This window comes from Rhamphochromis sp. 'chilingali' (assembly GCF_963969265.1).
Source record: "Rhamphochromis sp. 'chilingali' genome assembly, chromosome: 2".
NCBI classification, from domain to species: domain Eukaryota; kingdom Metazoa; phylum Chordata; class Actinopteri; order Cichliformes; family Cichlidae; genus Rhamphochromis; species Rhamphochromis sp. 'chilingali'.
The window spans coordinates 26,688,340-26,698,439 of NC_137930.1; the positions used below are offsets into that span (position 1 = coordinate 26,688,340).

Here is a 10,100-nt window from a genome sequence, read left to right on the forward strand (position 1 = left end):
TACAGGAAAACCCTGGCAGCTGGGGTTACCAGGGACTTCCTGTAAAAACGCTTTACAGATGCAACTTGTAAATTGATTTACAGTGAATGAATCTCAGATTAAAACTGTTAAATCTACAGGAAAAAGAAGTTAATTTCACACATAGATGTAAAAGATACAGGAAATAGTGTATTTATATATCACAAGTAATAAATGCTTTTTGTGGATCCATAAACTGCAAAATTAACAGGGAAATATCGTACAAAGAACTAATTTAAAATGGTAGAACTACAGTGAAACTGTGCATATTAAATGGAGCTGCTCTGTAAATTATACATAAAATCTATGCTGAATATTATATGTTTTAATGTAAAATTTTAACCATAACCCAGCAAATTTCTTACTGCTACGCCTACACCCAAACATGCAAAAATACATCTTGAGAAAACACAAGAGAGGAAAATATCACTTTTGGGAAATTTATTTTGCAGCCACATTAGCAAAATGACAGCAAATGGATCCATTTTTCCAACTAACACAATATGCAAGGCACACAGCAACTACACAATTCAATCAAAATATAGGCTATAAAAGCTGTGGAACATTCCTGCAAAGCAAGAACCATGTTCATGAAACAAGCATTTGTTAGACCCTCCACCAGAAAAAGTTAACTAACCTGTTAGGACTTTAAAACAAAAAACACATATTGTGTCAAAAATGATCATAATCACCGTGCAACGCAACACGCACCCTGCTGTCACCACAACCATGGCCCTGGTCAGAAAACATCAGCAAAACCACGTGGTGAAACAAACCTACACATGTGGTCTAGAAACACTGCAGTAGCAGCATGTTGTTTTTTTCTTTTCTTATGTAAATAAAGAACATTCCTACAAAGAAAGAACATCTTCATGAATTGGCTTCATGCATTCGACCAGTAAAAGGTTCCAGTACACATTGTGGAACAAAATTAACAAAGTAAAACTAACAGTCCACAGAGAGTCAAGATTTAGGCTTAGCGCCACTCGTGGTCGGCGAGATCCTGAATCAGGGTGAGGACTCGAGGGTTCACACTGAGACGACGCTTTGAGTTTTTGTTCTCTACTTTGGTTCCTTTTTCTGGGTTTATGGAGAAGAAACACCTGTAGAATAACAATCATATAAAAGTTTATTAAGCATTTTTATAATTGATCAGTTAAAATACACGTACAAAGTAAGTAAAAATTAAGAGAGTGTGTGTGTGTGTGTGTGTGTGTGTGTACACACACACACACACACACACACACACACACACACACACACACACACACACGGCCATGACCACGTTCAAGACAAAGTATAACCAAAATGCTGTGGGGAAGTGAACAATGCATGGTCAAAAGTATTGGCACCCTTCACGAGTGTCTTCTGCAGTGATATGTCACACTTTAGCATTGTTAAAATCCAAAGCAAAGGTTATAGGTAGTCAGACGTCAGTTAACGCTTGGTCTAGCCCTGAGTCTCGGCCAGGCTTGGACCCGGATTCAGACTGTTAATGTATTTAAAAAAAAACAAACAAACAAAAAAAAAAAACAACAACAAAAAACAGAAAAAAAAAAAAACAACTGAAACCGGCTCCAAAGCCGACCGAGACTCAGAGCCAGACCTGGACTCGAACCACATCAAAGCCAGACTCCAGATCCCAGAGTCTCAGTTATGAGAAATAACAAAGCCATATTTGTTCACCTCTGAAGAAACTCTAAAGTGGACGCCAGCTCAGATGGATAATGGATGTTGAAATTGTAGTAGCTCCCGAACATGAGGCACAGTGCAGAAATGAAGGAGGATATGTTTGTGCTGACGAGGTTCCGATCAACACTCAGCATGTATCTTCTTGAGGAATAGCAGGACTGTCCTGTGAACAAATTATTTAACAGGTTATATCAATAAACACGGCAGTCACATGACATTCTATAAAAAGTGCACTTAAAAAAAAAAAAAAAAAAAAAGAGAGAGCTATGAAACAGACTTACCACACACACGATAATAGTGGGTGTCAGAGGCACTTGCTCCAGTTGTACCTCATCTGCCAGACATGTATCTTCAACACAGAAGCATGGACTCCTCCTTCTCTTCAAAGTAGCTGAGCAGAAGCAGGACCATCTCTTTCACATCATCTGAGCAGCCACTCTGCGGTCCCCTCTGAAGCCTTGCATAAGTCTGAAGGAACACCTTGCTTTTGCTGACAGCAACTGTGGTCAAGTAGTCCAGTAGCCTTTTCCCCTTCAAATCCAAATTACGTGTGAATGTCTCTTTGAGGTCAATCCCAGTAAGTTCCTTGAAGTGGACAGACATGCCAAGTTCATCAAACCAAAACGGCCACTCCTCCCTAAGGCATTTGATACTTTTCCCCTGATTGACATGCAGACGTTGTGTGTAGTAAGTGGACTTCATTAGACTTTTTACCTCTTCTGGATTGGTGTCAGCTTGCTGGAACATCACCTTGAGTTTTTCCATCTTTTGCTGTTGGCTCTCTGGAGTTTCTTCAAGAGGCAGAAATTCTACATTGCATTTAATGCACCCGTATGTATCCTGCATGGCTGCTCTTTCTTCTAAAGGGATCTCGTCTGTGTGGTCTGAGTCAGTCTGATGTTTTCTTTTTCTTATTTTGGGTGTTGAAGTGCGCCTTACATTTTCAATTCTGTTCTGCAACTGTTTGACAAGTGAAAGGTAGCCTGCGCCAACAATCTCACCCTCTATTAAATCTTGCAGAGAATTGGGATATTTTGCCACCATTTTTCTTGCAACGTCAATTGAATGTTTTCTACCTACATGAGGGCATTTTTCCATCATCTCAGTCACAACAATCCGGACCATTTGCCTCCTCAGTTTTGGGCGAGGCCTTTTCCCCCTCTCAAGAAAATGCATCACTTCTGCAGGAAGTTTACTCCATGGAAGTTCAAAGTTGTCATCCCATTGTGCGTCACATCCTGGGCTGCTGGAAGAGGTCGACGATAGACTTTGGGGTGAAAGTGAGAGCAATGACAGCGACTGGGTTGATGAGGCTTCCACAGATGATAGCAAGCTGTTCTCTGGAGTTTGGTCTTTCAATTACAAAACAAATACAATTATGATTCACACTGTATGTCTGTTCATGACCATCTCTGCTTTTGAGTTTGAATAGTTGTTTGTTGTTTTTACTTACATTTCTGTTTCCAAGCAGAAAGAAGCTTTCTTGCTTGTACAGGTCTTAATGCTGTCATCAAATCTGCCTCCGTTACGAAGCGTAGATCATCACTTGTCTCAACTCCAATGGACTGCAAGTGCTCCTCCAGGATGTTTTTGTTCACAGCTTGAAGTTCTGGTAGGACTTCCGTGATGGCGACATCTAGGAAGGTTCGCTCTGAGTCACTCATACTTGCACTGAAGAAGAAATGCCACATCCAAACAAAATAGAAAATCACATACAGTTCATACACTTGATGGAGCAGGGTGTGGATTACGTGACACTTATATTAATGTTAAACTATTTACAGTGAGAAGTGAGCTATTAGTTGGACATTATTTTGCCACAATACTATGCTTTAGTGGAATGACTCGGTATTCTTGAAGAATGTATGATACCAAAGGATAGAAATCAGGCAGGTCATTAATGTTGATACACTGTAACCCAAGACTGTCCTTTGTCACAGAATACAGATTGTATTCTGAGAGGAAGATGCCTTTGTGGATATCCATTAGAACATACACAGATGTGTCATTTTGAATCAAGATGAGTAGAAGTTCACCAAACTCCATACACTCGTCATTTCTGTACACAAGAAACTGTCCCTTTTTATATGCAGTGCCCTTGTACTGAATGTCTGTGGTAACTGTGGTATTGCTTTCTGAAAAAGCTAACTCCCTGACCGCATGCTGAATAGTGTCACTGTAGAGGTTGGGATAAAACGCACAGCTCTCCTTGACTTGCAGCAGTTCACGGCATTCTTGCCCTGCTAAAAGATAAGCCTGATACATCTGATGACGTGTTGACAAAGTTTGACAAATATTTTTGAAGCTTTAAGTGTCTGGCACATCTTTTGAAGTAACTGTGTTTACATTCAAACCTAAGCGTCCATAACCTCATCAATGGACCAAATTTCAACAACAGTGCTGAATAATGGCGCAAATAGTGGTGCTTGGGTTTTAGTTTAATTCCAGGAAACAACATCTCTCTCATCTCCAAATATTCTTGGATCAAAATGTCAGCGAATGCTATCTGGGACAAGGAAATGCTCTGAGCACAAATAAGATCCACAATGTCTTTCAACTGGAGAGCTAACTGCCATACTTCATCCTCATGGTTTTGTACTTTGTCACCAATCAAAACTGGCAGCAATCTCAAAAGGTTCCAGTTTTGAACGGCTTGCCCTGATAATTTGGATCCGTCAGGTTTGACAGTACATGGCTTTGTAAGTGCTTCGGATCCTTTATATTTAAACTGTTTAATGCGTCTGTTTAAAAGGGAGTATGTGAACCATTTTTTATTTTTTATAATGTTCTTCAGGTACAGTGCTAGATCATATGACACAACTCCTTCAAAGAGGTCATGACCTAGACAAGGTGGGAGACCAGGCTGGGATACGTGAAAAGACTGAAGGGTATTGAAGATGGAGTTTACCTTTATTCCTCTGACGTCTTGGATAGTTTCAGACTGGAGATCAGCAACAGCCGCGTCATATGTCTCTGGAGTGCGTGGAGGACCACAGGCATTCGGATCAGCATAAAACTCACTTCGTGTTACTTCACAGTACCTGCAAAAATATTGAGAGCAGCTGAAGTTTTCTGTAAACCCTCCTATGCAATGAGAACCCAAGTTGTCCCCAGCAATACAGTAAAGACCCCCTTTTACAGTTTCTCCATCTACATCTATTCCATCTGTCTCCAAAGATTTCAGATCTGCCAACAACTCTGAGAAAACTTTGGCTATTCCAAAACGCTTGAAGTCATTCTCAACACACAACAAGACTAAAAACATGTTATCTGTATTTGAACGCAAATGAATGGGTAAATTTGCTAATGACAGATAGACTGCAAGAAGTTTGTGCGTCTTTTTAGCAGAACCCAGGGGATTCACTACCTCAAATGAATCTTGGTACAAAATCAGTTTGAGGCTTTCAGGGTTTTCATTAAAGAACTGGTGACATTTGAAAATTTTGCCATCATATAAATCCTTAAAAATTTCTACATCAGGACCCCCAAACTGTTGTGACTGTGTATTCCTCCATAACTGTGACTCTAAAAAGCTCTTCAGGGTTTCTCCAACTGGTATGTAGTAAGCACATTTTTCTGTCATGTTTTCATCCATTCCCAATGGCACTTTCTTGGGTTCTGTGTATTTAAACATTTTTTTGAATGTTTGATTTCTGGTGTGTGTTGTTCCTAGTTGTCCCTGATGGCAAGCAGAGAACAAATCTGACTCTTTAATGCAGTCACAGATTTTAGTGACTGCTTCATCTGATAGGTTCATTTCATTTTTTAGTAAACAACTTACCTTATTAATTGTGTAGGCTTGACCCAATTCATGCACATTCTGCATTTCCTCAGCAATACTCTGTATAGTAGAGGCAGGAATTAGCAGCTGTCCTTGCAGTTTAAGGTAAAAGAGACACATGTTTCTGAGATAAGAATGACTATCCTTCTCTGGCATATCACTGGCTGAACTAGCAGATGCCATGGTTTCATGTGTGTTTTCTGAATATTCTGTACTGTCATTTGGGGGCTGAGGACGAGATTCCTTGTACATGTCATCAATACCATCTGGAGAACAAGCTTTATGCTTCCTACACATGTGAGAAGTAAATGATGACTTTTTTGTAAACATATGCTTACAACCACTTACTGGACATGACACAGACCTGCCCTCTGCAATATGATCGTTTAAGTGAGACACTAGCTCTTTCACTGTTTGAAAATGGCGGGCACATAATGAAACCGCACATTTTAAATCTGCAACAAGAGCTTTAGGAGTAGCTTGAAGTGCAGGTGCATTGTGCACACGATAAAAATGCCCCTTGAAAGCAGAGTACGTGGTGAATGTTTGGCTGCAATTGGCGCCAACACATTTAAAAATACAACAAGGCTCATTCTTATGCACTCTGCAATGTAGTACATAGCCTCTTAATGTGACCAATACCTTTTTACAAAAGACGCAGATGATCATTTTTAGTATTTCAAAAGTTTGCCTGTGCTTTTCAGCTGAACTAGCATGCTAGCGCTAGGTTATGAGCATTGGTCTAAATATCAACTGGTGCTTTTATCTCGAAAAAACGTCGCCAAGATATTGAACTTACCGTGCAGACTTTCTGACGAACAAACACAGATCCTCAAAAAACACTTGAAATCGTATGTTTGTAATTTGTCCTAACAACGTAGTTGCTGAAAGTTCGACGTTTTCTTCTCTAGTGCTGGCTCCTTAGCTAAGTTCGTGAACTAGGCGCTCTTCTCCTCCCGCCCTCACGTCATTATCCAATCAGAGACGAGCTTCAGATGCACATTCAAAATTAGGCGCGCTCAGTGCAACGTGAGTGGCCTGAAGTAGCTTACAGCTCTGTGGAGATGAGGCACCATAGAGATCCTATGGGAGGCACTGTAAGTTTGTTTAGCCTTTAATAATGAGACATTGCTGACCTAACCCAAAAAAGTATTCTAGTCTAAGTATCACATTGCAATTAAAAGAAACATAAAGAATACAAGCATTATGACAGAAGCATTACTTAGTCGTTAAATAATAATTTCTTATTGGTTACCCTACAATAGGCTGCAAATAGCCCGAATGATTTAAGAAAAAAACATGATGTAAACAATTTTAATTGTATATTTTTATATAGCCTATAAATGGAGAGGCAACCTCTCAGGTTCACAATGACATCTTCTGTGAAAACATTTTTATTAGTCCTATCCATGACTTTGCATCATTTCATGAATCATGTTAAAAGTAGGCCCAGTACATCCATGCAGTTGTAAAGTGACTTATAGGTCATGTGTTTTTAAGAAAAACTGACTAAAACTGTGATTTTTACAGTATTTGCATGTCAAATTAACATGATTGTTTGGTTATGAGTATTACGGTGTTTCACTGTTTTTATTCACAGTATTTGTAGTTTTAACCAATAAATTTGATTATAATCACACATTCATGTTGTAAATATAACAGGAACATTCTGTTTAAAGGTTTACAATAATTCACTGTGATCGAAACAGGAAAGTTGTGTTTTGGGGTTTACTATACATTTCTGTAGGGGTTTTACATGGTTTTTATGTCAATTTCACTGCCCTTTTTTACAGTGCAGCTTTAATGCTGGCACGGCAGAACACAGGAAATACAAAACTAAACTGGGGAAAAGTAAACTAACACTCGCAGGTAGACACAGGAAGATCCACACAACATGAGGGAGAACGCGACGCCGAACAGAGGGAGACGCAGACAGAAATACACAGAGGGTTAACGAGGAAAGTGGGAACACACGGGGAACACACGGGGAACACAGCTGACACAGATAACCATAACGAGACAGGGCGGGGTGAACATAACACTGACGGGAGACAGGCAGAGTCAAACAGGAAGTACAGAGGTTCAAACAGGAGGAGAGAGAGCACGGGGAAAACACAGACATAACGGGCTGAGGAAGACATGGAATAAAACACGAGGGCTCACAGTTACACAGGGGCACACAGGAGGTAACCAAATAAGGAACATCTTAACAGAAGAACCTAGGAACCAAGGCATGACTAGGGGATGAAATACAAAACATACAAAAACTGAGAATACCGGGCCCACATGGCCCGGGTCCATGACAACTGGACAGGTTGCCAGTCTTTCATGGGGCTAACACAGAGACACAGAGAATCATTCACACTTGCATTCACAGCTGTGGTCAATTCAGAGCCATCAGCTATCCTCACACACATGTCTTTGGACTCTGGGAGGACCCAGAGAGTACCCACACAGGCACAGGGAGACCATTTAAACATCTAAACAAAAAAAACTTCAAAAAAATAAATAATAAAAAAAATAATCATAGTTTTTCTTATCTTATTACACATCAACCCTAGGTGTGGATGTGAGGTTGAATAGTTGGTCTCTTTTTCTGTTTGTGATGGACTGGCAACCGGTCAGCACTCTGGGGCCCTGTGCTTCGTACGTCGCTTACTACATCCAAGATCAAATGAAACATCCAAGACCAAATCATCGCGCTCGCTATTCCGGTTCCCCGAACACACCTGTTGTTGACGATTAGTATAGCTGGATGAAGTAATGTGAGATCACTGGGTGGCCCAACAGGGGCTACGCATCGATAGTAGAAACATTGATCGGCAACCCTTTGATTGGTCGGCGAAAATGTCGAAGGAGCGCGCTCGGTATTTTTCGGCAGCAGAGCAAGAACTCTTGAGTGAGGGATTTCAGGAGTTTCAGAGTTTAATTAAAACGCAAGGGAACACTGCAAAGGCTGCAAAAGCAAGGAGAGAGGGCTGGCAGAAAGTTGCTGACAAATCAAACTCGTAAGTAATTCAATAATAACAATAATAATGGAGTGGGTTTATATAGCGCTTTTCAAGGCACCCAAAGCGCTTTACAATGCCACTATTCAGTCACTCTCACATTCACACACTGGTGGAGGCAGCTACGGTTGTAGCCACAGCTGCCCTGGGGCAGACTGACAGAAGCCAGGCTGCCATATTGCGCCATCGGCCCCTCTGGCCAACACCAGTAGGCGGTAGGGTAGATTTATCATATCACACCATATTATCCAATATTATATTACATTATATTATATTATAATATGTTATATTATATCCCCTTTCACATTAGAGCCACAACAGGACCCACTAGAACATGGGAACAAGTAAAAGTGAAATATAAGAATATTCTACAGAATGGTAATATTTATCACTTATATTGCTTGTCGTCTCTTGGAAAGAGACCCTGAAATAATCTGTTTGTTTGTTCATAACAGCAACCAAGAAAAGGGCAGAGCAAAAAAAAGACAGGTGGTGGTCCTGCACCCCCTCGTCAACAAGTTGGTTAAGTGAATAATACCCTCACGGGAAAATCGATATCTCTCTATGAGCACACTGTCGCGCTGAGCTAAAGGATCCTGTCTGTCCCGCAATATACGCTGAATTCTGAGGACTCTCCTTATCAATCTTGCACCTTCCGCAATGGGTTGCTCGCGTAAACGGACAGGATATGACTGCGACAGACTTCCCAAATCCACCTTCGCTTTTATAGCCGTGGTCTCTCATCTTGATTACACGAAGTAATTTACAATTACTACTCTGAAATATGAATTACATCTGTAATAATCACATACATGTAATAGAATGTTAATAGTACATTTCCCTTTTTTAGGGAATGACCTGTATGTATCTGTGTGACATCAATAAAAGGATCAAGTGCTGCATTATCTTTAGTTACATTGATGTTATTTATTTATGGTGAAACAGTGGTGGAATATCGCTGTTGCTTTCGTATGAATGACGCGGACATACCTGCGTGGCCGCGATCTAATCCTGTTTACATAAAGTAAACCTGCTCCCCAGCAGGTTTACGCTTACGGCTCTGTTGCTATGACAGCAAGTCCCGGATGGGCTTCGGGGAACCGAACGATCCAGGATCACGCGAAATCGTCAACAATCTCATCCAGCTAACTCACTTAGCGCGGTACGAAGAACAGGCCCTGGGTCACCCAGTGTCAGCCAAGATAAAAAAAATGGATAGAGCCAGACCGCACAGAGTGATAAATCTGTGTTGGGATTGATGGAGGCATATTTGTAACTACCAGAGGAGGGCAGTAGAGGACCGTAAAAAAAAGACCAGTATTTTAATATTTCGTGCATCTCCACAAATACATCAGGACAAAGTCATATTTTATTCCTATCGTTTATTTTATGTGGAATAATCTATGGCAACACTCACTTAGCAAATGCAGTCAATAGCACTATTACGAAATAACAACAAGTTGTTAAAATGGCTCTTGGGTGGCTGAAGTGGAGAAAAATTGTGAAATAGTAGGAATAATGTTGTTGTTTTTTTTGTTTTATTTAAAAGATTTTTTTTATTTATTTTCATTTCCTAGGAAAAACCTATAACATGTTTTGGC

General features: G+C 40.4%; 2 long non-coding RNA genes across 2 annotated transcripts; both read right to left on the reverse strand.

The window, feature by feature from the left end:
* Positions 1 to 394: 394 nt before the first annotated feature.
* LOC308388731 lies at positions 395 to 3,001 on the reverse strand. The gene is made up of 3 exons (XR_013970163.1): positions 1,992 to 3,001; positions 1,705 to 1,873; positions 395 to 1,121 (listed from the first exon to the last, which is right to left on the reverse strand). It is a non-coding gene; the product is annotated as an uncharacterized lncRNA (long non-coding RNA).
* A 44-nt stretch (positions 3,002 to 3,045) lies between these two features.
* On the reverse strand, positions 3,046 to 8,189 carry LOC308383897. Its single transcript, XR_013969236.1, has 4 exons — positions 5,492 to 8,189; positions 4,619 to 4,751; positions 3,164 to 3,381; positions 3,046 to 3,062 (listed from the first exon to the last, which is right to left on the reverse strand). It is a non-coding gene; the product is annotated as an uncharacterized lncRNA (long non-coding RNA).
* Positions 8,190 to 10,100: the final 1,911 nt, after the last annotated feature.